The sequence below is a fragment of the Lampetra fluviatilis genome, chromosome 61 (assembly GCF_964198595.1).
Source record: "Lampetra fluviatilis chromosome 61, kcLamFluv1.1, whole genome shotgun sequence".
Taxonomy (NCBI): Eukaryota; Metazoa; Chordata; class Hyperoartia; order Petromyzontiformes; family Petromyzontidae; genus Lampetra; species Lampetra fluviatilis.
The window spans coordinates 5357350-5381945 of NC_136335.1; the positions used below are offsets into that span (position 1 = coordinate 5357350).

Below are 24596 nucleotides of genomic sequence, written 5' to 3' on the forward strand. Positions count from 1 at the left end.
AGGACTTGCCCCAAACGTGTGCTGTAGGCTATACGGGGGATCTTTGTCGTTGTATAGACGCGCGTGTTTTGTGTGTGTGTGGGGGGGAGCGGTGGCGCAGTGGTTTGCGCGCTGCGCTGCGAACACGGAGACGAGAGTTCGATTTCCACGTCCACACCCAACAGTTTGAGTCGGGTTCGCTATACGCGTGTGGCGAGGGCATTAACACGCGTGTGTGTATGCACGTGTGTGTGTGTGCACGTGTGTGTGCACGTGTGTGTGTGTGCACGCGTGTGTGTGTACGTGGGTGTGCACGTGTGTGTGTGTGTGTGTGCACGTGTGTGTGTGTGTGCACATGTGTGTGCACGTGTGTGTGCGCGTGCACCCCCTTGTGTGCCGTGCCGGCCTTCATAGGTGCTACTCGATAACAGCACTTGCCCCAACAGTCTGTTAAGGCTAGACGGGGGATCTTTGTCTTTGTCTGTGTGTGTACACGTGTGTGTGTGTGTGTGCACGTGTGTGTGTTGATGGCGCAATGCTTAGGGCGCTGTGCTACGAAAGCGGAGACCCAAGTTCGATTCCCGCTCACGGCCAACACCCAGTGACGATTATCTGAACCGATCCATGGCCTCCCCCTAGGTAGACTCAACCTCAAATGAGTACCTGGTGCGATGTGTAAACATCGCCACTGGAGAGACAAAGGCGGCCGGGCGTGGTGCTGGCCACCGACCCCCTCGCGTGCCTTGCCGGCCTTCATAGGTGCTCTCTAACAGCACTTGCCCCAACAGTCTGTGTCAGGCCACACGGGGGATCTTTGTCTTTGTGTGCAGCGGAGCGGTGGTGCAATGGTTGTCGCGCTGCGCCGCGAACCCGGCGAGCCGAGTTCGATTCCCGCTCACGACCACCAACCCCCCAGTGACCGGTCCTGAGCCTCCCCTAGGTCGACTCAGCCTCGACTGAGTTGACCAACAGCACTTGCGACCACACCCTCGAACAGCCCAACGCAACAGGCATGATTATCAGCACACCACACACATCACATCACACACATAGGGTGTGTGGCCGCCCATCTGGTAAACCGTTTTCAGAATCGGTTACCGGTTCAGACAGTGAGGATTCCGGTGTTAAGTGCTCGCTGACGAGCGCGTCGATTTGATTGGGTGTTGTTATTGGTGTTGTTGCGACAAAGCGGAAACGTGCTCTTGCTTCTATTAGCGATCCGTATTTGGCCTACTCTTCCATGCCGACGGGAGACGTTGCAAGAGGCGAGGGGGAGGGGGGATTTCACCCCACAGCGCACGGCGCCCCGTTCAATTGCTTGACATGTCTGTTGATGTTATGCAAAACCGGTAACCGTTTCATTTCATTTGGTTACTATTAAGACAATTGTTGTTGTTAAACGATGTTAATAATCCCGATAGAGTACATACACACAGACAAAGATCCCCCGTGTAGCCTTAACAGACTGTTGGGTCAAGTGCTGTTAGCGAGCACCTATGAAGGCCGGAACGGTACACAAGGGGGTGGGTGGCCAGCACCACGCCCGACCGCCTTTGTCTCCCCAGTGGCGATGTTTACACACCGCATCAGGTACTCATTTGAGGCTGAGTCGACCTAGGGGAGGCCCAGAACCGGTTCAGATAATCGTCACTGGTGTTGGCCGTGAGCGCTAATCGAACCCGGATCGCCGGGTTCATAGCGCAGCGTAGCGCTAACCACTATACCACCGCTCCCCCCACCCACACACGCACACACGTATACACACACACACCTGAGTTCACGCCCTTGCCACACCCAAGCCGACTCCTATTTAACCTGGAGAGCTTCCCTGGATCTCCACCTGCAAGTGACCACCAACTCTTCTCTGTGCACCATCGCAAAGCGACCCAACCACACTCACACCATGGTAAGCCAGGGCGGGCGTCGTGAGAGTTGTTCACAATCGATCTAGATTTGAAGCTTTCGTGACTGCAGAAATCCATACTCTTTGGTTCTTTCGGTTAAAGTCACGTAGGTATATGAAGTAAAATGAAATCGTAGTGATTTATTTTATTTTTCACTTTATACCGACGTGACTTTGTTCACAATCCTCACCGATGTTTTTACTCTGGACGGGGGGGAAACCATTCATAGAGATTGATTGTCGTTACACAGTAAACCTTTATAGTGCTTTTGTGTACTACCACTGTGTATGTCCACTGTGTACTGCTTCTGCTATGTACTACTACTACTGCGTACTACCACTGTGTACTACCACTGTGTACTACCACTGTGTACTACCACTGTGTACTGCTTCTGCTGTGTACTGCTTCTACTGTGTACTACTACGATTGTGATCAAGTGGATTATAATGATCATGATCAACGAGAGGGGGTGGTGGGTGCGGGTGAGATCACGCGGTAGCGATGTCGAGGGACAATGATGTTTGATGTTGATGTTGGTGATGATGTTGGTGATGGTGATGTTGGTGATGTTGCTGATGTTGGTGATGATGTTGGTGCATATAACGGTGCTTGTCTTGTTGCCTCTAGAATGACGAAAGCCTCCGCAAAGCCTTCAAGGCTATCGACAAGGTAACAACGCTTTCAGTCACTGTCACCACCACACCCTGCACCACCACCACCACCCCCTGCACCACCACCACTACCCCCTGCACCACCACCACCCCCCACGTGTCACGGCGACTGTGAGCTGCGAACTTCACTATGCCACGCGGAGCCGTCGTGTTGTGAGGCCGGTGCCTGCCGTGAGGCTGCGTGAATCTCTGTGGAACACCTGCGGGGCCTGTAGCATAAATAAATAAAAACATAAATATTAAAACACAAATTGTTTACTTGCATAGTAAAGTAATTGTATTTTTTCATTTTCTATGCAGCCATACAATACGACTAATCGCTAACATTGAACACCCGGTCGTTCGTAAAAGTTTAAGGCGTTATAGTACTATAGTAATAGAGCAAGCGCACAATCACTGGACCGGAATTGATAGTTTGATAGCGTTTAGCGCGGGGAGCCTTGAAAGTGCGGGGCCCGTAGCATATGTACTTGTGTAGCTACTTGTGTAGCTACACATATGTAGGTAGCTACTTGTGCTACGAGGATAACCCGGCACTGGCAGTCAGTGTTCCTGATAGGGGAGCAGTGGCGAGCGCGCTGCGCTACGAACCCCAGTTAGATTCCCGCCCAAGGGCCATCAACCACCGCCAGCGACGATTGTCCGAACCGGTCCTGGGCATCCCCTAGGTCGACTCAGCCTCAAACGAGTATCCCCCGGTGCCCTGGCAGGCTATACAGGGGTAGTGGGTGCGGGTGGGATCTTCGTCTTCGTGCTGAACGGGCGATCCGGCCGCGTGTCTGTGCGCAGGATGACTCGGGCAAGCTGTCCGCGCCAGAGCTTCAGGCGGCCCTGAAGAGCATCGGCCATGACATTCCCCTGGACCAGGTGAAGAAGATCGTGTCGTCCATCGACAAGTCCGGCGACGGACAGATTGACATCAACGGTGAGGAGGCCACGCACACCAGAACTTCTCCTCGGCCTGCTGTAACAATAAATAATGATGATGATCCATAATATAGGTTGTTTGTTGGGGGGTGTTAGATCGCGTAAATATATAAATGCGTCGTTAAACCCGCCACCACCCGACACAGCCAACTAGTAAGGGTTCGTCACTAGTACATACTGGTGTGTTGGAGAGCCAAGCCACAACATTTTGAATCTGAGTCACAAATCTGGCTGTCGCCTGATGAAGCTGGTTGTAATTACTGGCGAAACGTCGTAACTCAGATTGTAAATGTTGTGGCTTGGCTCTCCCACATACCGGTTAGTGCTGTACTAGTGACGAATTGGCCACGTTCTGTTTACGTGACAAACCTTACTAATTGGATGTGTCGGGTGTTGTCGGGTTTAACGACACATTTATATATTTACGCGATCTAACCCAAAAAAAACTCTTATGATTTTGATCGCGACAGTCTACGTGTTCAAATTATGATGATGATTTCATTTTAATGGACCGTCATTCGTGCGATTGCCTCCGCACCACCGATGCTGCCACATCGATTCGCCAGTCGCCTTCCACGGATGACACACACACAAACAAACCACGAAACCCCCACCACTTATCAAATAAATACAAACCACAAAAAATAGATGAATACAAAAATAACGAGGAGGAGAAGAAGAGATTAATAATAATATGACACGTTGCCCCAATCATCACGGCCCCACGTCTAGGAGGGACCCAAGTTTTGATGGACATCTAGGAGAGAACAACCAAATAAATACATCTTGACAGCTCATCGGTTTCTTCCAGTAGAGACGCAATACTCTGATGCTGAAGCTACCAAACAGTGGGGCTATATCGAGTTACGAGGAAGCCGAGAGCTGTCGGCGTTTGTTTTAAATGAAACGATGTTATTGTCTTCGTCTCGTTGCCAATTGTGTTGTCCGTGTCCGCGTGTACACACGCAAAGATCCACTCCCACCCCGTGTAGCCCTTAACCAGACTGTTGGGGCAAATGATGTTAAGTGTTAAGCGAGCAGCACCTACGAAGGCCGGCACGGTACACGAGGAGGGTGTGTGGCCACGACCGGGCCGCCTTTGTCTCCCCAGTGACGATGTTTACACACCGCGCCCCCATCCTTAACCTCCTTCCACTCCACACCACCTCTTCTCCATCGCCCATCCTCTGTCTCTCCCCCTCCCCTCCCCTCGCCCCAACCCATTCGCGATCGCTACGCGGTCACTCATTCCTCAACTCTTGCAGTTCGTCCACGTGCCATCGAAATCATTCTCGTGTCTCGGCTGCCCTTTTCTAAACTGCGTTAAGCGCCAGCCTTGGGCAATAGGCGCCGTCTCTCAATACGAACATATAAATTACAGAATAAGATTTAGCAAAACAAACCAAACAAAAAAATCCGTCTCACCGATGATCACTGTCGGTCATCCTCCTTCTCGCCACAGAGTTCATCGGTGCCTTCCAGAAAAAGTGATCGACGCCGCCACCGCCACCACCTCCGCCGCCAACACCACCACCACCACCGCCACCACCACCACCGACCACGAGCTCAAGGGACGATTCGGAGTTTTCGTGTCTCAACTTCTCACTTCGGCCAATCAACGACGGCGCCCGTCGTTGATTTTTATTTTCAACAACAACAACAAAAACATCGATTTGCGTTTATCCGCTCTTAAACGATCGTCGATTGATTAGGTTGATGGCACAAAATACGAATAATGATAATAACAAATAGATAACGACTTGGATGATTAAAATGTTTGATTCAAGGAAGCCGAGCAAATGTGTACCCTTACATTTAAATGTGGGATTAAGTGAACAAAATATATCTGGTGTGTTTCCAGCTGCGCAGTGCTCAACACCGTACGTCACGGCCACTATTTTGAATCCCGAGTTTAACTGCAATCGTACAAAACAATCAAACAACTTAAAGCTTAACACGTCCCGCAAATCATCCCCACCGAGAGATCAACACGGCACCCTCGCCGGGTTGAAGGTCATTCAAATTTGAACATCTGAGCGGCCTTGTGTGGTGTCCCAGGAGGGGAAAAACAACAACAACAACAATCTACATCCTGTGCTGCTACAGCACTGTTGCAATCACAAATAAAGCGGTTGAGGTCGATTCGGGGTTGGCTGTGCGCGTGTCCGAATACTCTTCGCCTGTTGATGTCACCGGTTGTGGAATAAAGCGAGAGAAAGACCGCGAGTATTGCGTGGAAATCTGTTTCTGTTGTCTACAATGAACGGCTCGCAGACGGTGATTGCTCAGAGAGATGGAGCCGTAATGCGTGAAAGATGCCTCAAGGTGAGCGGATACATTGATATGCGGATCTCCGTAGCAAAACCAACGAAATCTGCCAGGTATCAAGATGGGGATAATTGTATACGTGATGTATGTATAAGAATATAAGAAGAGGGTTGACCCTCTCTGGCAATAAAACAGTTGTGTTAATATGTTCAAACACCAAGAAAAGATCCCTTTGGGGGCGTCCATAAATGACGTCACGCACCTGGGGGGGGGGTTCAGACATTTGTGACGATGTGTGACGAGGGGGGGGGGGTTGAGAAATGTGACGTCGCGTCAAAATGCGCAACTTTAAATAAATATGGACAACACGTTCTACTTAATTAAATATACTTTTCAATAAATGTTTTCTCCTACAACATCAGAGTGCAGCGCCACATTAAATACGCACTACAATGACAATAGTTTAAAGCGATTTGAAGCATGTTTTCTTTTTTTGAGGGGGGGGGGCAGAGCTATGTGACGTCATATTTGAGGGGGGTCTGACTTCTTGTGACACCGTGTGACGAGGGTGGGGGGGGGGGTGAAAAATTGTCCAAATTCTCGTGACGTCTTTTATGGACGCCTTTTGCCAGGAATCATATTACTGCACTAACCACGCAGTATTTGCGGTGATCGTGCAAACAGAAACATGGCTCTGGTAGTAAATGACGCATTGTCTATGGAACTGGTTGGCCTTCACGAGAGAGACCGCCTCCTCCTTCATGGCCTCGTCTCGCCACCAGTGTTAGAGAAGAGAACAGCACAGAGGTAAAATGTGGAGTGTCAGATTACTTCTAGCTCGTTGAGAGAGAAAGAGGGTTGTAGTCTGGCTATACGGAAAAACATTTGGCAACTCATCTTCTTGGTTCTTTCGGTAAAGTCACGTAGAAGGGAAATAATAAAATAATAAAAATAAAGCATTATAAAATAATTCTCACGACGTTTCGGCCACAACGCAAGCAGCCGTCCTCAGGTGAAGAACCTGTTCTTCACCTGAGGACAGACCCATAGAGATACATGTCTAGACATATAGATACATAGAGACCCTTAGAGATACATGTCTATACATAGAGATACATAGAGACCCATAGAGATACATAGAGATACATAGAGACCCATAGAGATACATGCCTATACATAGAGATACATAGGTACCCATAGGGATGCATGTATATACATAGAGCCCCATTGAGGTCTATATATGCTCATAGAGACCCGTAGTGGTACACAGAGACTCACAGTAAATCCACTGCGGTCTGCGGCTCCTTCAACAGAGGAGGGGGGAACAGCAACAACCAACACGACGAACTCGTTCTCTGTTGAAGCCCTCCCGTCGTGGTGAGCAAGTAGCTGGCCACACCCGACTCTGACGATGCCTGCTGCTGTATGTTTGGAGTGTGCGTGTTCTCTCTCTCCACATTTAGAATCAAGGCCGTAATTATAGTATATATATTGGGGGGGACACATTCCCCCCAGTTTTAGATTTGAAGCTTTCGTGACTGCAAGGATTCATACTCTTTGGGGTTTTTCGGTAAAGTCACGTAAAAAATTTAAACATTTATTTATTAAATTTTTTTTACCAACGTGACTTTATCGAAAAAACCAAAAGAGTATGAATCCTTGCAGTCACGAAAGCTTCAAATCTAAAACTGGAGGGGGGGTGTCTCCCCCCCAATATATATTATAATTACGGTCTTTTAATATTTACGTGTTTTTATTTCATTTAGGGCCCCTTCATAACAACATAAGCTACAGGCCCCGCACTAGCTTTATCCTGCACTGCCCCCCCCGCCACAATGTGTGTAGTCACTTCACTGTCGGAACATTTAAGAAAAAAATGTAAAAACCACACGACACGACCAGCCTCTCAATCAACACGACGTCTGGGTGTGGGGCAGGACGCGCTGACATTGCAGGACGCAGATTTCATGGTTCAGGTACTGTATGTTGAACTTCTTTCACACCGCACGCCCCTCCGAGGTGTCACGGTTGGCCACGTACGGTGAGAAAGACGTGCGCGTGCATGCGTGCGTGCACGCTGCAGAAGAGACGGAAGCTGATGCGGTACTGGAGGAGTGAGGAGCTGAGTGGGCTTGTCGAAGAGCGGCGGTGTCAAGGTCGGCCTCTGCGGAGGAGGCTCAGTGAAGGACGCTGCTGCTACTGGGCAGTCACCGTGGCTAGGAGATGTTAACTACCTCGCCTGGTATACAGGAGGTCGTGGGTTTGATCCCGACCCTGACGACTGCTGTATATTTGGAGTTTGTGTGTGCGTGTCTCTCTCTTCCCCATGGAGAGATGTTAACTCCCTCGCCTGGTATGTAGGAGGTCGTGGGTTCAATTCCAACCCAGACGCCTGCTGTATATTTGGAGTTTGCGTGTCTCTCTCTTCCCCATGGTGAGATGTTAACTATTTCGCCTGGTATACAGGAGGTTCGTGGGTTCAATCCCGACCCTGACGACTGCTGTATATTTGGAGTTTGTGTGTGCGTGTCTCTCTCTTCCCCATGGTGAGATGTTATCTATCTCGCCTGGTATGCAGGAGGTCGTGGGTTCGATCCCGAACCTGACGCCTGCTGTATATTTGGAGTTTGTGTGTGTCTCTCTCTCCGTGGTCGCGTGGATATTTCTCCGGGTCCTCCGGGGTTTTCCCCCTTCCACATTTAGAACCAACGTGCCGAATCCTAAACCCCGAATCCTAAACCCTGAACCCTAACCCACAAAGATGACACGGTCGAAAACAGTGACTCCTTATGGGACCGTCCTTGACCGGCATCAATAGTTACCGGAGGTGTGCAGATGTCCGAACACCAAATACGCAGCCATCCTCACCAGACATCGGGTCTGCATTCACCGCACAGACTTTCTTTGCGGTAAAACAAGAAAAGCAGGTTCGGCTTCCATCGCAGTCTCGCGCATTCTCCTTGAGGCTGATCTGGCCCACACCAGAGACAGACAGCCTTCGTGTTTTTTTTGTGTTTGCACGCTTTTCAACGAAGCGTGATGTGTGGCACAGGCAGGTCCTGGCGATGCCTTGTAGTAACTTGAGTCCATCCGGTGTTTTGAACATTTCGACAACATCAACCTCCTTTGTATCATTGCCACAAAGGTTGAACATCAAACGTTTGGTTCGCTGTGCGCGATGTTTCACGGATCAACGCCACCAACGAAAAACAAAATAAAATAAACCCACCGTGGAATCGCCAACGCCGCCGAGTCGAGTTCAGTTTTTGCTCACGGAACGTGGTGGTGGCGCCGTTGTCGTGCAAATCTGTCACTCGAAACGCCATCATCACATCTCTACCGTGCCCCCATTAACGTGGAAGTTTACATACGACAGTGCGTGGGGGAGTGTGTCGGTGAGTGGGTGGGTGAGTGGGTGGGTGAGTGGGCGGGTGAGTGGGCGAGTGGGTGGGGGAGTGTGTCGGTGAGTGGGTGGGTGAGTGGGCGAGTGGGCGGGTGAGCGGGCGAGTGGGCGGGTGAGTGTGCGGGTGGGTGGATGAGTAGTTGAGCGAGTGTGTGGGTAAGTGTGTGGGTGCATGAGTAGATGGGTGAGTGTGTGGGTGGATAAGTGGATGAGCGAGTGTGTGGGTGAGTGTGTGGGTGAGTGTGTGGGTGCATGAGTAGATGGGTGAGTGTGTGGGTGGATAAGTGGATAGGCGAGTGTGTGGGTGAGTGTGTGGGTGGGTGGATGAGTGAATGGGTGAGTGGATGGGCGAGTGTGTGGGTGAGAGTGTGGGTGGGTGGATGAGTGAATGGTGAGTGGATGCGCGAGTGTGTGGGTGAGTGTGGGTGGGTGGATGAGTGGATGGGTGAGTGTGTTGGTGGGTGGATAAGTGAATGGGTGAGTGGATGGGCGAGTGTTAGGATGAGTGTGTGGGTGGATGAGTGGTTGGGTGAGTGTGTGGGTGGGTGGATGAGTGAATGGTTGAGTGCATGGGCGAGTGTTAGGGTGAGTGTGTGGGTGGACGAGTGGATGGGTGAGTGTGTTGGTGGGTGGATGAGTGAATTGGTGAGTGGATGGGCGAGTGTTAGGGTGAGTGTGTGGGTGGATGAGTGGTTGGGTGAGTGTGTGGGTGGGTGGATGAGTGACTGGCTGAGTGGATGGGTGAGTGTTAGGGTGAGTGTGTGGGTGGATGAGTGGTTGGGTGAGTGTGTGGGTTGGTGGATGAGTGAATGGGTGAGTGGATGGGCGAGTGTTAGGGTGAGTGTGTGGGTGGATGAGTGAATGGGTAAGTGTGTGGGTGGATGAGTGAATGGGTGAGTGGATGGGCGAGTGTGTGGGTGAGTATTGTGGGGAATTACGAGTCTCGTACATGTATGTTGAACTTCTTTCGCACCGTATGTATCCAACCGTGCTAAACGGAGGTGCGAGGGAAGGACCACAAACTAAACTCTTAAGAGTCATAAAGAAATTAGTGTGTCAGTGTAGATGATTTAAAAGTGCATGGCTCCAGTGGCTTCCCAATGTCGGAAGGGAAGAGCGTTCCAGACGGCCGCAGAAACGCATCTTTAAAGCGCCGCGCGATGCAGCGGTGACCACCGCCTTTGTTCGATGGCTGAGCCAAAAGCTGCCACCGCTGCTGCTGCTGCGAGGATGATTTATCCTCCTTGGCGAGATCAGCGATGTGTTGCGGCTCAGTTGTGGCGAGCACTTCGTGTGTGAATAATGAGCGCCACCTCGTAACGAATTCGTACCCGTCACGACCACGTGCCAGAGAATTTTGTTTGCAGGTTCTCCCCGGAGGTCGCGTGGATTTTTCTCCCCGTGCTCTGGTTTTTGTCCCCTCCACATTTAGAATCGAGGAGCCTTTGGAGTATTTGGCTGCTGTACATTTCTACGCGATGATGCTGGTGATGATGATGAAAAGCCACTTCGTTGAGCTATCATTTGTGGCCAGGTCGCTTCTGTAAAAGAGCTACCTAGGTCAGTGGGGCCTTACCCTGGTAAAATAAAAAAAACTTTAGTTTACAAATGAAATACACTCTTAAAATATAACAGCACTTGCCCCGAAAGTATGTTAAGGCTGTACAGGGTATCACCGTCTTCATGGGTGTGTGGTGCTGGTCACCCACCCCTTCGTAAGCCGTTCTAACCTTCATAGGTGCTCGATCAGAGCACTTGCTCCAACAGTATGTTAAGGCTATACTGGGGATCTTTGTCTTTGTGTATGTTGGGTCATGTAGCCCGTATGCCCAGCCACCACATGCCCAAACAGCTTCTGTTTGGCCGCATAGAGGGGGCTAAACGGGCACGACACGGGCTGGAGAAGAGATGTAGTGATGTGGTACAGGAGGATGTGGAGCTGAGTGGACTTGCCGATGACTGATACCAGCGGTGTCAAGATCGGCCTCAGAGGAGGAGGCTCGTGAAGGACGCTACTGGGCAGTTGGAGGCAGTCGCCCTCCAACAACAATGGAGGACAGAGGAGCGACGCTCACAACAACGAGCGGAGCACCGGGCGTCTAAAACACAGCGAGTTGGCACAGTGGGGAGCACAGTTGGTGCATCAACCATTCACAGTCAATCCGTAATAGCACCTGCAGGGTCTGTCCCGTGACCTCCTGCCAGCAGCGAACCTTTCGACACTTCATGTGGCCTCAAGGTGCACCTAGCCTGGCACTAAGCGCCGTTGGTGACATCTCCGCAACTTATTTGCGAAGAGCGGTTCCTGTTGTAGTCGTAGTCGTATGTGCCGGTGTGAGGTCGTGTGTCCTGTTGGTGAGTTGCCAAATGTTTTCCGTAGAGCCAGACTTCGCCTCTTTCTCTCTCTGCTCGTGAACCCGAGCTGTAAGTCACCTGATACTCCACATTGCCTCTGTGTTGTTCGACTTTTGGCGCTGTTCTCTGGTCTAACACTGGTGGTGACATGAGGCCATGAAGGAGGCTGTCTCTCTCGTGGAGGCCCAGGGCCGGATTAAGGCGTGGGGGCTTTAGGGGGCTGCAGCCCAGGGGACCTGCACCAGCCGGAGTGCCTCCAGAGATGAAGTGAAAAGTGATTTCGTTTGTGAATGCTGAAATGTATTTGTTGTTAGCCTTGTAAAATTTTATCTTTAATTTTTTCTTTAACTTTGTTTTCCTTTTCAAAATATTACTGTGGGCCTCACAGTACATGTCGCCCAGGGGCCTACACAATCTTAATCCGGCCCTATGTATGCCAATCAGTTTCAAAGGATGAATACATGATTATTATTAGAACATGATTCGTTTGCATGTGTTACCACAAGTACGTGTGGTTAATGCTAGCTTGATGGTACCTTGCGATAGCTGTGTGTCTATTTGCGTGATTTATCCTCTCAAACAGTCATGTTCTTTATTGCTAAAGGGTAAATAAACCGATGCTTATTTTTTTAAATTCAGAATGTCAAGCCTCGCCCGTTCAGATCTTGCCCCGCGCAGGAATGTTAGGGCCGAGTGTCACATCCCCCCCCGATGGGGAGCTCAGCAATAAACCAGCGACAGTTGCGACATAGTGACACAACCTGTCCGAACAAAAATCTAACTTAAGCTTTATTTTCCATTGACAGATTATTTTTTTTTTACTTCGTTTAAGTCACAAAAAATGTTCCCCCACCCATCAGTGCCGGAGTATCCTCGTATCACAAGTAGCTTCAACATATGTAGCTGCTGCTACATATATATGTGTAGCAGCAGCTACACATGCTACGGGCCCAGTACTTTCAAGGGCCACGCACTAAATGCTTTCAAGCTATCAATTCCAGTTCAGTGATTCTGCACTTGCTCTACTACTATAATACTATACCACCTTCAACTTTTATGAACGACCGGGTGTTTAAGGTGGGCGATTTGTCGTATTATCTGGCTGTATAGCAAATGCAAAAAATATAATAACTATACTATGCAAGTTAAAAATGTGTAGTATTTTTTTATTTAGGGCCCCGTAATAACAGCATATGCTGCAGGCCCCGCACTAGCTTCACCCGGCACTGACTCCCTCCCTCCCCCCGCAATGTGTGTAGCCACGTCACTGTAGGAACATTTAATAGTTTATTAAAAACCACACGACATGTACAGCCTATCAATCAACACGAGCCGCGGACGTTTGGGTGTGGTCCTGCCGCACTGACATTGCAGGACGCGCGCGCCTGCTGCTTACGTATGCCCCTCCGAGGTATCACGGTTGGCCACGTACGGTGAGAAAGAGGTTCGACGTCTATGTGTGTGTGCGCGTGGTGTGTGCGTGCGTGGATATATCCGGCAATGTCGCTACACTGCACGCCGTGCCCCTCTAGGGCCGGTACTGCACCCACAGCCTGTTTACATCCAGCGATGTCACTACATCACCCCCCCCCCCCCTTCGTAAAACTCAACCGTCCTGGCTGTCAACTCCCTCTCAACAAAAAACGCTCGTGTGCCCCAACAGAATACCCCATCCCATATATACAATATCTACAATATATACAGTGATTAACAGGGCAAGGGAACAGAAGTACAGAACCAAGAATAGGCAAAGCACAACGGAAGAGAGAGAAGGTAAGAGAGAACAAGGAGAGAAAAAACACGTGGTAACACACGGACCCTCGGGACCCCCTCCAGCACCAGCATCACCCACCCTCACTGTGTAACAACGCCCACAAGCACAATAAAGGCCAGGTTCAGCCAATGACCAATACGACCTGGCGAGTGTGACAACCAACTGTCAGCGTGGGAGTGTGTGTGTATGGGGCTCACGAAAACTGAACAGTCTTGGATCGAGTCCTTGTGGCCGAGCCTCCAAGCAAAGTGGGCGTAAGCTCCCTGGGGGTCTCGGGGGGGAATTAGAAAACGTCCCGACGAATCCGGCTCTTCACGAAGAGCAGTCGGCCGGGCGGACGAGCCTTCCGCTCCCGATTCTTCCGGAGACGGCGCAGGCGGTGGCTTGGGGAAAGTTAAACGCGCGGAACCTGAGGACGGGATCACATAACTCCCCTGAAGACCAACCTCAGCGGGAACACTCCTCAGCTCGCCTGAGACACCCGACACTCGGCCCCGGTGTAGTGGAGATGAGATGAATTCACGCAGCATGATGAAAGGCTTTAGGCAAGAGGGATGTACAAACCAATGGCCCGAATCACATCAACCAGCCCCCTCCAAGGTTTCAACATTTTGGGTGATGTACCTACCGGTACCTGGGGGCAGTGCAGCCAGGCTCTGTCACCTGGAACCCACTTATGTCCGGAAAGACGAAGACCCCTCAGCCGCTCATTTGCCAATTGGCGTGAATTGCTATTTTTTCTGGAAGCCTCGCATGCTTCCGAAAGCCTATGAAGAGTAAAGCGCATGGACTCATTAAAAAAAATGGCGAGTAGCCGGTGGACGCGTGAGGGGCTATTTTATAGGCAGCCAGGACCCCGGGAACATGTGAGTCCCAGTCAAGCTGGGACTCGCTGACCTGATGACTCAACATGTAAGTCAGAGTCCTGTGCAACCGTTCCACCATGCCATCTGTCTGGGGATGGTAGGGTGACGTACGTACTTTCTTTGTTCTCAACAAATCATACACCTCCCACAACAATTTAGAATAAAATGTTTTACCCTGATCGGTCAGAAGGTGCTCAAGAGCCCTCTTGTCTATCACATAGCCGTCAAGGAATGCCTCGGTGATGGCCGCCGCCGACTGGTTGGGAAGCAGCGAGGCCATCGGCTACCGTGAAACATATTCGACGCCCACCAGTAAATACTTATTCCCCCGAGGGGTGGTAGGAAATGGAGCAAGGACATCAAGAGCGACCAGCTCAATTATGCGAGAAACTCGAATGTATTTCAACGGTGGACAACTGGGTTTAGATGGGGGTTTCCACCGAGCGCACTGCACACACCCCTTCAATACATTAGTGACATCTTCCACCATGCAGGGCCAAAAGAAGTTGAGCTTAAGTCTTATGCACACCCAGATGCAGCAGTCATTTGTGCACCGCCCAGATGATTTTACCCTGCAGGGCAGTGGGCATGACAATGTTGTAACGGTGCAACCCTCCATCCCAATGCATAAGCAACCCACCTCTGAGGATGACAGAGGCTACACCCCGTTGATCCCCGCCCCCGTCCGCCCCCTTGACACGACGTAACTTAAACAGGGAAGCGTCCTCCACATGGAGGCATCCCCACTCCGCATGGTCCAAGCCAATAATGGCGTCACACGCCTCAGGACCATCGGCTTCATCAGAGGTGAGCCCGAGAAATACGCGCACTAATCGCTCATTGGTAATCGCGACAGGGCATCCGCGTCCGTGTGTTAGGTACCTTTGCGGTAGGAAACAAGAAAAGAATAGTCCTGCAGGACTTCCAACCATCGTGAAAGTTGGCCAGATGGCTGTTCAATACACAGTGCGTATTGTAGTGCAGCATGGTCAGAATGCACCTCAAAGCATCTGCCATAAAGATAGGGGCGATACTGCTGCACAAAAAAAAACTATTGCCAAAAGTTCCCGGCATGTGATACAGTACCGTTGTTCGGCCGGAGACAGCACTCTGCTGCCATATGCTACAACACTCTCCACGCCATCCACGACTTGAGACAGAACAGCACCAATTTCGATGTTGCTAGCATCCGGGAGCGCAACAAATGCGGCCTCCTCCTCCTCCCCCCAAATGGAACTTCTGACCCTTTGCCATCAGGGCGTGGAGAGGTTTGGCAATAGTGGCGAACCCGCGACAAAACGGAGGTAATAGGACGCAAAACCAATTAAACTCCGCACCTACGCCACCGACGTGGGGGTTGGCCAAGAGCGCACCCAAGCAATTTTGTCTGGGTCCGTCGTTATCCCTGACTTACTGACTATGTGGCCAAGGTACCAAACTGATTTTTGGAGCAGGTTACACTTCTGCGGTTAAAATTTTTGATTCGCCGCACACGACTTAAGAAAGACAGCACGCAATCGTTCCAGATGTTCTTTAAACGTACGGCTAAAAACGATAACATCGTAAAGATATATCAGGTACGAGTCCCACTGGAGGCCAGGCAGAACCAGTTCTATCAATCGCTAGAACGTAGCTGAAGCGGAGTGAAAACCCATCGGGAGCTGTTTAAATTCAAATAAGCCATGTGTTGTACGAAAGACTGTCTTTGGGTTAGAGGACTCATCTAGGGGCAACTGCGAAAATCCAGATAGGAGGTCAAGAGTCGAAAAATAATGTGCTCCTGCTAGAGCATCCAGGGAATCATCCATTCGAGGAAGCGGGTACGCGTCAGCCACAGAGATCTTATTAAGTTTATGGAAGTCAACACAGAAGCGCCAACTACCATCCTGCTTTTTAACCAGAACATTCGGGGCTCCCCACGGGCTGGTGGACTGTGAGATAATATCGGTGGCCAGCATCTCATCAACCCCCAGTGGTACGTGTTCTTTTTCTGTGGGGCTCAGCCGGTAGGGGTTCTGCCTGATGGGAGCGGCATCGCCCGTATCAATGTGGTGACTCAAAAGGGTAGTGCGGCCGATGTCAAATTTGCCTTTGCTAACCACATCAGAGAATTCACGCAAAAGCGCCCTCAACTCCCTCCTCTGAGACACGGACAATTAAGAATTCTCAGAATAAAGCGTATCCATCCATTTTTCATCGGAAACCTGTTGCGGCTTTATATTCGACGTGACCCCCCACTCTGCCAACGATGTTTCCCTCGCGAAGCGCGCGACGCATGGACTAGCACGGTGCCCTCCTGTATGACAGACGTGTCTAACCTTGATCAATTACAATTTTCAGGGGCATCTTCCCCAGGAAGTCAATCCCGAGCTAGCAAGGAACAACAAGGGACGTTGACACAAGAACGGGTCCCGTCAATTTGATATCTCCAATACATACCTCTGCCGTTATCTTTCCACTGATAGGGTACGACATTTAGGGAGCAGAATGTAAAAAATCAACTCGGAAATGATAGTCGCGGACGCACCGGTATCGACGAGCATTCTAATTTCAACCCCCTCTATCATTCCGATAACAGCAGATGAGCCCGCAGCCGCGGCAACCATCCTATGGGCCAACTCTGACCACTGACCCGGTCGGAGAGGCTAGTCAGCCCGAGCAAAATCCGAACCCTTACACCCCGACACACGACGGGAATGAAAACCATCCCAACGCGATGAGTGAGGTGGATTCAGGGGCCGAGTGTGTGGTGTGTCGCGACTCGCCTTGGGATATAGAGGAGTGGAGGATGGTAGGGTGGATGACAGCAGTGGTCCGGGGCGGCAACCTGACAAGATGTGTCCCAGCAGGCCGCAGTTGTAGCAGTTGTTTGGGTGTATCACGTGTCTCATGAGGCGTGGTACATGCCGCCAACCCCTTATGTCGATGCAAAAGCATGTGCACCTGGATGCATCTTGCAACCTTGAGAGAAGACAAATCGTCTTCGTCGACGGCCGGCAGGACGATGTTGAGGACCTTCGCCAGCGTCAGCAATCTTTCGAGGACCAGGGAGTCGACTCCGTCGTGGTCCATCTTTGGGAAGGCAGCCTTCGCCAGCGCCAACAGTGCACTGCGGAAGGCGAGGGGTGTCTCGGCCTCCTCCCTCCTCCACGCAGCGAACTTATGGTGAACATTTGACGGCGGTTCGCAGATTGCCGGCGGGATGGTGCAAAACGCCACCAAGGCATCGTCGTCAAGCGCAGCGGGCAGTGCTCTCAGTGCCTAAGCCTCCATCCATCCCGCCAAGTCGCAGTTTGTCTGGACCGGCACTTGAAGGCCACCCAGTCGCCTCCCACGGCTGAAAATTATTTAACAAAAGGTAGACGTCGCCTGCGGGATGGAAGCTCGACAGGCGAACTCGGCGCACTCTCAGACTGGGCGGGCTCTCCGCCCCGCTCCGCAAACAAAATGGTGGCCGTGTGCACGAGCTGCGCCACGGAGCTTTCCCGCTGGCTGGAAACAGCTCCGGTGCTCTCTCCTCCATCGCTGGCTCTTCACGGTCGAGCTCAGCAACCATCGCGGCCATGGCCTCGAGAAGTTTTGCGAGGCGGGTGCGGAACGTGCGACACTCTTTTGCTGACGGCGGTGAGCTGTTGTTGAGATGGTCGTCGTGATGCTCCGCCGGCAGCGCCTCACTCCCTTTCTTCGGGGTCGCCATCCCCGGGGCTGACTGAGGAATAATGCCTTCATCGTCCTCGTCATCTGACAACGTCCTGGTATGTAGTCTGCGTCGCGTAAGCATAACCTAACTCGGCGTATCTTACTGACAAAATAACGTTTGGCCACTTCTGACACCAGTTATAGTGGTTTCAACTGAGTTGCAGACGTAAACTTGGAGGCAACACATTTATTCAGTTCCAACACACGGGGTAACTTCCCCTTAACAGAATAACAACCTAAGGTGGTGACCACCAGGCTAACTACACTAGTTACAACATAACTGCTACTACAGACCGTGACTAACGACTTTGGCCCAGGTCCATGTGTTGGAGACTCATTGAACGGAGAACGTAGATGAAGGGTTTCTTCCAGGATGAACAACAACCCCGATCCCTCTTGGGACCTGGCTTATATTCTCTGTGGCGTGGCCAGCTCCACCCTTGGCCACGTTCAAAGGGAAGGATTTGGGCCCCAATCACGTGACCATCCCTAGCCCCCTCTTGGGGCCCCTTTGTCAACTGAACTGGTCACGTGTCCTCCCGGGTCAACCAGAGTGCCATGGCCTCACATAACCTCATCCTTCGGTCGGCACCCACACACCCTGTCCTGTAGGGTCGGCATCTAGTGCTATTATTCAGCACACACCAGGCCCCTCTAGGGCCGGTACTACTACCACATCATTGTGGTATCCGGTGACGTCGCTACACCGTACGCCGTGCCCCTCTAGGGCCGGTACTGCACCCACAGCCTGTTGACATCCAGCGATGTCACTACAACAATAATAACGATAACGGCGTTCGTAACGCGCCAGATTTTGCCGACAAGTCGACGACTCGGAGGCGTGAAGCCAGTCTCAAGGGGCTGCTCGAAAACCCCCGACCCAGACGGAGACATTGAGACGTCTCTTGAAAGTCAAGGGTGCATTCGGCGGTGGGAATGTGCAAAGGGATTCGTGTATGTACCGTGTCAGGTGGTGGCGGGTTTAACGACATTGGATGTCGCTGTGTGAAACCGGCCTGGGAGAGGCATGGCGTGCGATGTATCGACATTGCTAACACTACTGAAGGTGGATGCAGTACCGGACGTAGCGGGGCTCGGTGAGCACTGACCGACAGTGACGGATGGCACCACGCTGTGCGTGCAGTGCCAGCCCTTACAGGATAGAGGGCGAGAGTGCCGAGCACGGTACGGGGTTACAAGGGGGCCATGGCACTCTGATTGAACACGTGACCGGAGGTATCTACCCGGGGACCCCCAAAGGGGGGCTGGGGTGATCACGTGTCCAGGTGGAGATCCTTCTCGAGGCTTCGAGAAGGTGGGCGTGGCTAGGAGCGGAGCGAGCCCCGCCACACAGGTTATAAGGGGCCGTCCATAAATGACATCACGCGATTTTGGACAATTTTTGACCCCTCCCCCTCCTCGTCACACGGCATCACAAAGTCAGACCCCCCCCTCAAATATGACGTCACAAGGCGTTGCCCCCCCCCCAAAAAAAAAACATGCTTCAAATCGCTTTAAACTATTGTCATTGTAGTGCGTATTTAATGTGACGCTGCACTCTGATGTTGTAGCAGAAAACATTTATTAAAAAGTCTATTTAATAAAGTATAACGTGTTGTCTATATTTATTTAAAGTTGAGCATTTTGATGTGACGTCACATTTATCAAACCCCCCCCCCTCGTCACACATCGTCACAAATGTCTGACCCCCCCCCCCCCCCAGGTGAGTGACGTCATTTATGGACGGCCCCTAAGCCGGAGCCCTGAGCGGCACCGGCGGCAGTTGTCATCCTGAAGGATCGAAGTTCCACGTCCGACGTCCAAGAAGTGTCATCAACGCGTGGACCCGGACCCGTCCAATTAGCTACTCCGAGTGTAATTAGTGTAGTTAGCCTGGTGGACCACCACCATAGGTTGTTAGCTGGTGAAGGGGCAGTTAGGGGCCGTCCATAAATGACGTCACGCACCTAGGGGGGGGTGGGGTCAGACATTTGTGACGATGTGTGACGAGGGGGGGGTTTGAGAAATGTAACGTCATATCAAAATGCTCAACTTTAAATAAATATAGAATTGTTATAACAACACTAATTGTTATAACAACACACCTACAACATCAGAGTGCAGCGCCACATTAAATACGCACTACAATGACAATAGTTTAAAGCGATTTGAAGCATGTTTTATTTTCAAAATGGAAATGTTTGGGGGGGGGGCAGAGCTTTGTGACGTCATATTTCAGGGGGGGTCTGACTTTTTGTGACGCCGTGTGACGAGGGGGGGGGGGGGTCAAAAATCGTCCAAAATCGCGTGACGTCATTTATGGACGGACCCTTGCCCCTTTGTGTTGGTGTGTGTTGGTGTTACTAAATGTGTTGCCTACAACAGTGCGTCTGCGAGTCAGTTTGAACCCACTGCATATGTGCTGTGTGTATGTTGAACTTCTTTCGCACCGTACGTAGCCAACCGTGCTTATCGGAGGTGCGGGGGAATGACATCAAACAAAACACAACAACAAAAGGCAGTTCTCAACAAATTCGTTTTCAATGCATTATAGTGGTGTAGTGTATAGTGTCGTGTGTAATATGGTAGTGTATAGTATAGTGTGCAGTAGGGTCGTTGTGTAGTGTATAGCGTGTCGTGAATAGTAGTGTGTATGTGTACTGTGTATGTATGTGTAGTGTGTGTATATGTAAGTATATGTACGAGTATGTAAGTTTTGTAGTGTCGTGTCGTGCGTAGCAGTGTGCATGTCTTTGATTTTTTGTATGTATATGTACAATGAGGGAAAAAAGTATTTGATCCCCTGCTGATTTTGTACGTTTGCCCACTGACAAAGAAATTATCAGTCTATAATTTTAATGGTATGTTTATTTGAACAGTGAGAGACAGAATAACAACAACAAAATCCAGAAAAACGCATGTCAAAAATGTTATAAATTGATTTGCATTTTAATGAGGGAAATAAGTATTTGACCCCTCTGCAAAACATGACTTAGTACTTGGTGGCAAAACCCTTGTTGGCAATCACAGAGGTCAGACGTTTCTTGTAGTTGGCCACCAGGTTTGCACACATCTCAGGAGGGATGTTGTCCCACTCCTCTTTGCAGATCTTCTCCAAGTCATTAAAGTTTCGAGGCTGACGTTTGGCAACTCGAACCTTCAGCTCAGATTTTCTATGGGATTAAGGTCTGGAGACTGGCTAGGCCACTCCAGGACCTTAATGTGCTTCTTCTTGAGTATCTCCTTTGTTGCCTTGGCCGTGTGTTTTGGGTCATTGTCATGCTGGAATACCCATCCACGACTCATTTTCAATGCCCTGGCTGAGGGAAGGAGGTTCTCATCCAAGATTTGACGGTACATGGCCCCGTCCGTGAGTGGGTGGGTGCGTGAGTGGGTGGGTGCGTGAGTGGGTGGGTGAGTGGGTGGTGCGTGCGTGAGTGGGTTAGTGAGTGAGTGGATGGGTGTGTCAGTGAGTGGGTTAGTGAGTGGGTGAGTGAGTGAGTGGGTGAGTGAGTGTGTCAGTGAGTGGGTGAGTGAGGGAGTGAGTGGGTGAGTGAGGGAGTGAAAGAGTGGTTGAGCAAGTGGGTGGATGTGTCAGTGAGTGGGTTAGTGAGTGGGTGAGTGAGTGGGTGAGTGTGGGTGAGTGAGTGGGTGAGTGGGTGGGTGAGTGGGTGAGTGAGTGAGTGGGTGAGTGGGTGTGTCAGTGAGTGAGGGAGTGAGTGGGTGAGTGAGGGAGTGAGTGGGTGATTGTGGGTGAGTGAGTGTGTCAGTGAGTGAGTGGGTGAGTGAGTGGGTGAGTGAGTGGGTGGGTGAGTGGGTGGGTGCGTCAGTGAGTGGGCGAGTGGGTGAGTGAGGGAGTGAGTGGGTGGGTGGGTGTCAGTGAGTGAGGGAGTGAGTGGGTGAGTGAGTGGGTGGGTGTGTCAATGAGTGAGTGAGTGGGTGAGGGAGTGAGTGGGTGAGCGTGTCAGTGAGTGGGTTAGTGAGTGAGTGGGTGTGTCAGTGGGTGTGTCAGTGAGTGGGTTAGTGAATGAGTGGGTGAGTGAGTGGGTGAGTGAGTGAATGGGTGTGTCAGGTAAGCCTTTCAGCATTGGGATACGTTGAGCCAACACCAGAGACGTAATTACGTTTGTTATTTACTGTGGGAGCACACGAGAAAACTCGGGAGAGGACACAAACTCCCAGCAATAAGTCGACCTTTCCCCGATAAGTGGCGGTGACGCCACCACAGGACTTGTGTCAGACGAGATCAGGATCGGAATCTTTATTAAAACTGGAGGAATCCGATGGGCTATGAAGCGGGTTCGCAGGATGCACCTTGAGGCCACGTGAAGTGTGGAAGACTCGCTGGCAGGAGGTCAGTGGGTGAGTAAGTGAGTGGGTGTGTCAGTGAGTGGGTTAGTGAGTGGGTGAGGGAGTGAGTGGGTGAGTGAGTGGGTGAGTGAGTGAGTGGGTGAGTGAGTGTGTCAGTGAGTGGGTGAGTGAGGGAGTGAGTGGGTGAGTGAGGGAGTGAAAGAGTGGTTGAGCAAGTGGGTGGATGTGTCAGTGAGTGGGTTAGTGAGTGGGTGAGTGAGTGGGTGAGTGTGGGTGAGTGAGTGGGTGAGTGGGTGGGTGTGTCAGTGAGTGAGGGAGTGAGTGGGTGAGTGAGGGAGTGAGTGGGTGGGTGGGTGTCAGTGAGTGAGGGAGTGAGTGGGTGAGTGGGTGGGTGTGTCAATGAGTGAGTGAGTGGGTGAGGGAATGAGTGGGTGAGCGTGTCAGTGAGTGGGTTAGTGAGTGAGTGGGTGTGTCAGTGGGTGTGTCAGTGAGTGGGTTAGTGAATGAGTGGGTGAGTGAGTGGGTGAGTGAGTGAATGGGTGTGTCAGGTAAGCCTTTCAGCATTGGGATACGTTGAGCCAACACCAGTGACGTAATTACGTTTGTTATTTACTGTGGGAGCACACGAGAAAACTCGGGAGAGGACACAAACTCCCAGCAATAAGTCCACCTTTCCCCGATAAGTGGCGGTGACGCCACCACAGGACTTGTGTCAGACGAGATCAGGATCGGAATCTTTATTAAAACTGGAGGAATCCGATGGGCTATGAAGCGGGTTCGCAGGATGCACCTTGAGGCCACGTGAAGTGTGGAAGACTCGCTGGCAGGAGGTCAGTGGGTGAGTAAGTGAGTGGGTGTGTCAGTGAGTGGGTTAGTGAGTGGGTGAGGGAGTGAGTGGGTGAGTGGGTAAGTGAGTGAGTGAGTGGGTGAGTGAGTGTGTCAGTGAGTGGGTGAGTGAGGGAGTGAGTGGGTGAGTGAGGGAGTGAAAGAGTGGTTGAGCAAGTGGGTGGATGTGTCAGTGAGTGGGTTAGTGAGTGGGTGAGTGAGTGGGTGAGTGTGGGTGAGTGGGTGAGTGGGTGGGTGAGTGGGTGAGTGAGTGAGTGGGTGAGTGGGTGTGTCAGTGAGTGAGGGAGTGAGTGGGTGAGTGAGGGAGTGAGTGGGTGGGTGGGTGTCAGTGAGTGAGGGAGTGAGTGGGTGAGTGAGTGGGTGGGTGTGTCAATGAGTGAGTGGGTGAGGGAGTGAGTGGGTGAGCGTGTCAGTGAGTGGGTTAGTGAGTGAGTGGGTGTGTCAGTGGGTGTGTCAGTGAGTGGGTTAGTGAATGAGTGGGTGAGTGAGTGGGTGAGTGAGTGAATGGGTGTGTCAGGTAAGCCTTTCAGCATTGGGATACGTTGAGCCAACACCAGTGACGTAATTACGTTTGTTATTTACTGTGGGAGCACACGAGAAAACTCGGGAGAGGACACAAACTCCCAGCAATAAGTCGACCTTTCCCCGATAAGTGGCGGTGACGCCACCACAGGACTTGTGTCAGACGAGATCAGGATCGGAATCTTTATTAAAACTGGAGGAATCCGATGGGCTATGAAGCGGGTTCGCAGGATGCACCTTGAGGCCACGTGAAGTGTGGAAGACTCGCTGGCAGGAGGTCAGTGGGTGAGTAAGTGAGTGGGTGTGTCAGTGAGTGGGTTAGTGAGTGGGTGGGTGAGGGAGTGAGTGGGTGAGTGGGTAAGTGGGTGAGTGAGTGAGTGGGTGAGTGAGTGTGTCAGTGAGTGGGTGAGTGAGGGAGTGAGTGGGTGAGTGAGGGAGTGAAAGAGTGGTTGAGCAAGTGGGTGGATGTGTCAGTGAGTGGGTTAGTGAGTGGGTGAGTGAGTGGGTGAGTGTGGGTGAGTGGGTGAGTGGGTGGGTGAGTGGGTGAGTGAGTGAGTGGGTGAGTGGGTGTGTCAGTGAGTGAGGGAGTGAGTGGGTGAGTGAGGGAGTGAGTGGGTGGGTGGGTGTCAGTGAGTGAGGGAGTGAGTGGGTGAGTGAGTGGGTAGGTGTGTCAATGAGTGAGTGAGTGGGTGAGGGAGTGAGTGGGTGAGCGTGTCAGTGAGTGGGTTAGTGAGTGAGTGGGTGTGTCAGTGGGTGTGTCAGTGAGTGGGTTAGTGAATGAGTGGGTGAGTGAGTGGGTGAGTGAGTGAATGGGTGTGTCAGGTAAGCCTTTCAGCATTGGGATACGTTGAGCCAACACCAGTGACGTAATTACGTTTGTTATTTACTGTGGGAGCACACGAGAAAACTCGGGAGAGGACACAAACTCCCAGCAATAAGTCGACCTTTCCCCGATAAGTGGCGGTGACGCCACCACAGGACTTGTGTCAGACGAGATCAGGATCGGAATCTTTATTAAAACTGGAGGAATCCGATGGGCTATGAAGCGGGTTCGCAGGATGCACCTTGAGG

General features: G+C 51.3%; 1 long non-coding RNA gene across 1 annotated transcript; it reads left to right on the forward strand.

Annotated features, from left to right (window-relative positions):
- Window positions 1-1815: 1815 nt before the first annotated feature.
- On the forward strand, window positions 1816-5702 carry LOC144951172 (uncharacterized). The gene is made up of 4 exons (XR_013640455.1): window positions 1816-1885; window positions 2511-2552; window positions 3344-3479; window positions 4944-5702. It is a non-coding gene; the product is annotated as an uncharacterized LOC144951172 (long non-coding RNA).
- The last annotated feature ends 18894 nt before the right edge of the window (window positions 5703-24596 follow it).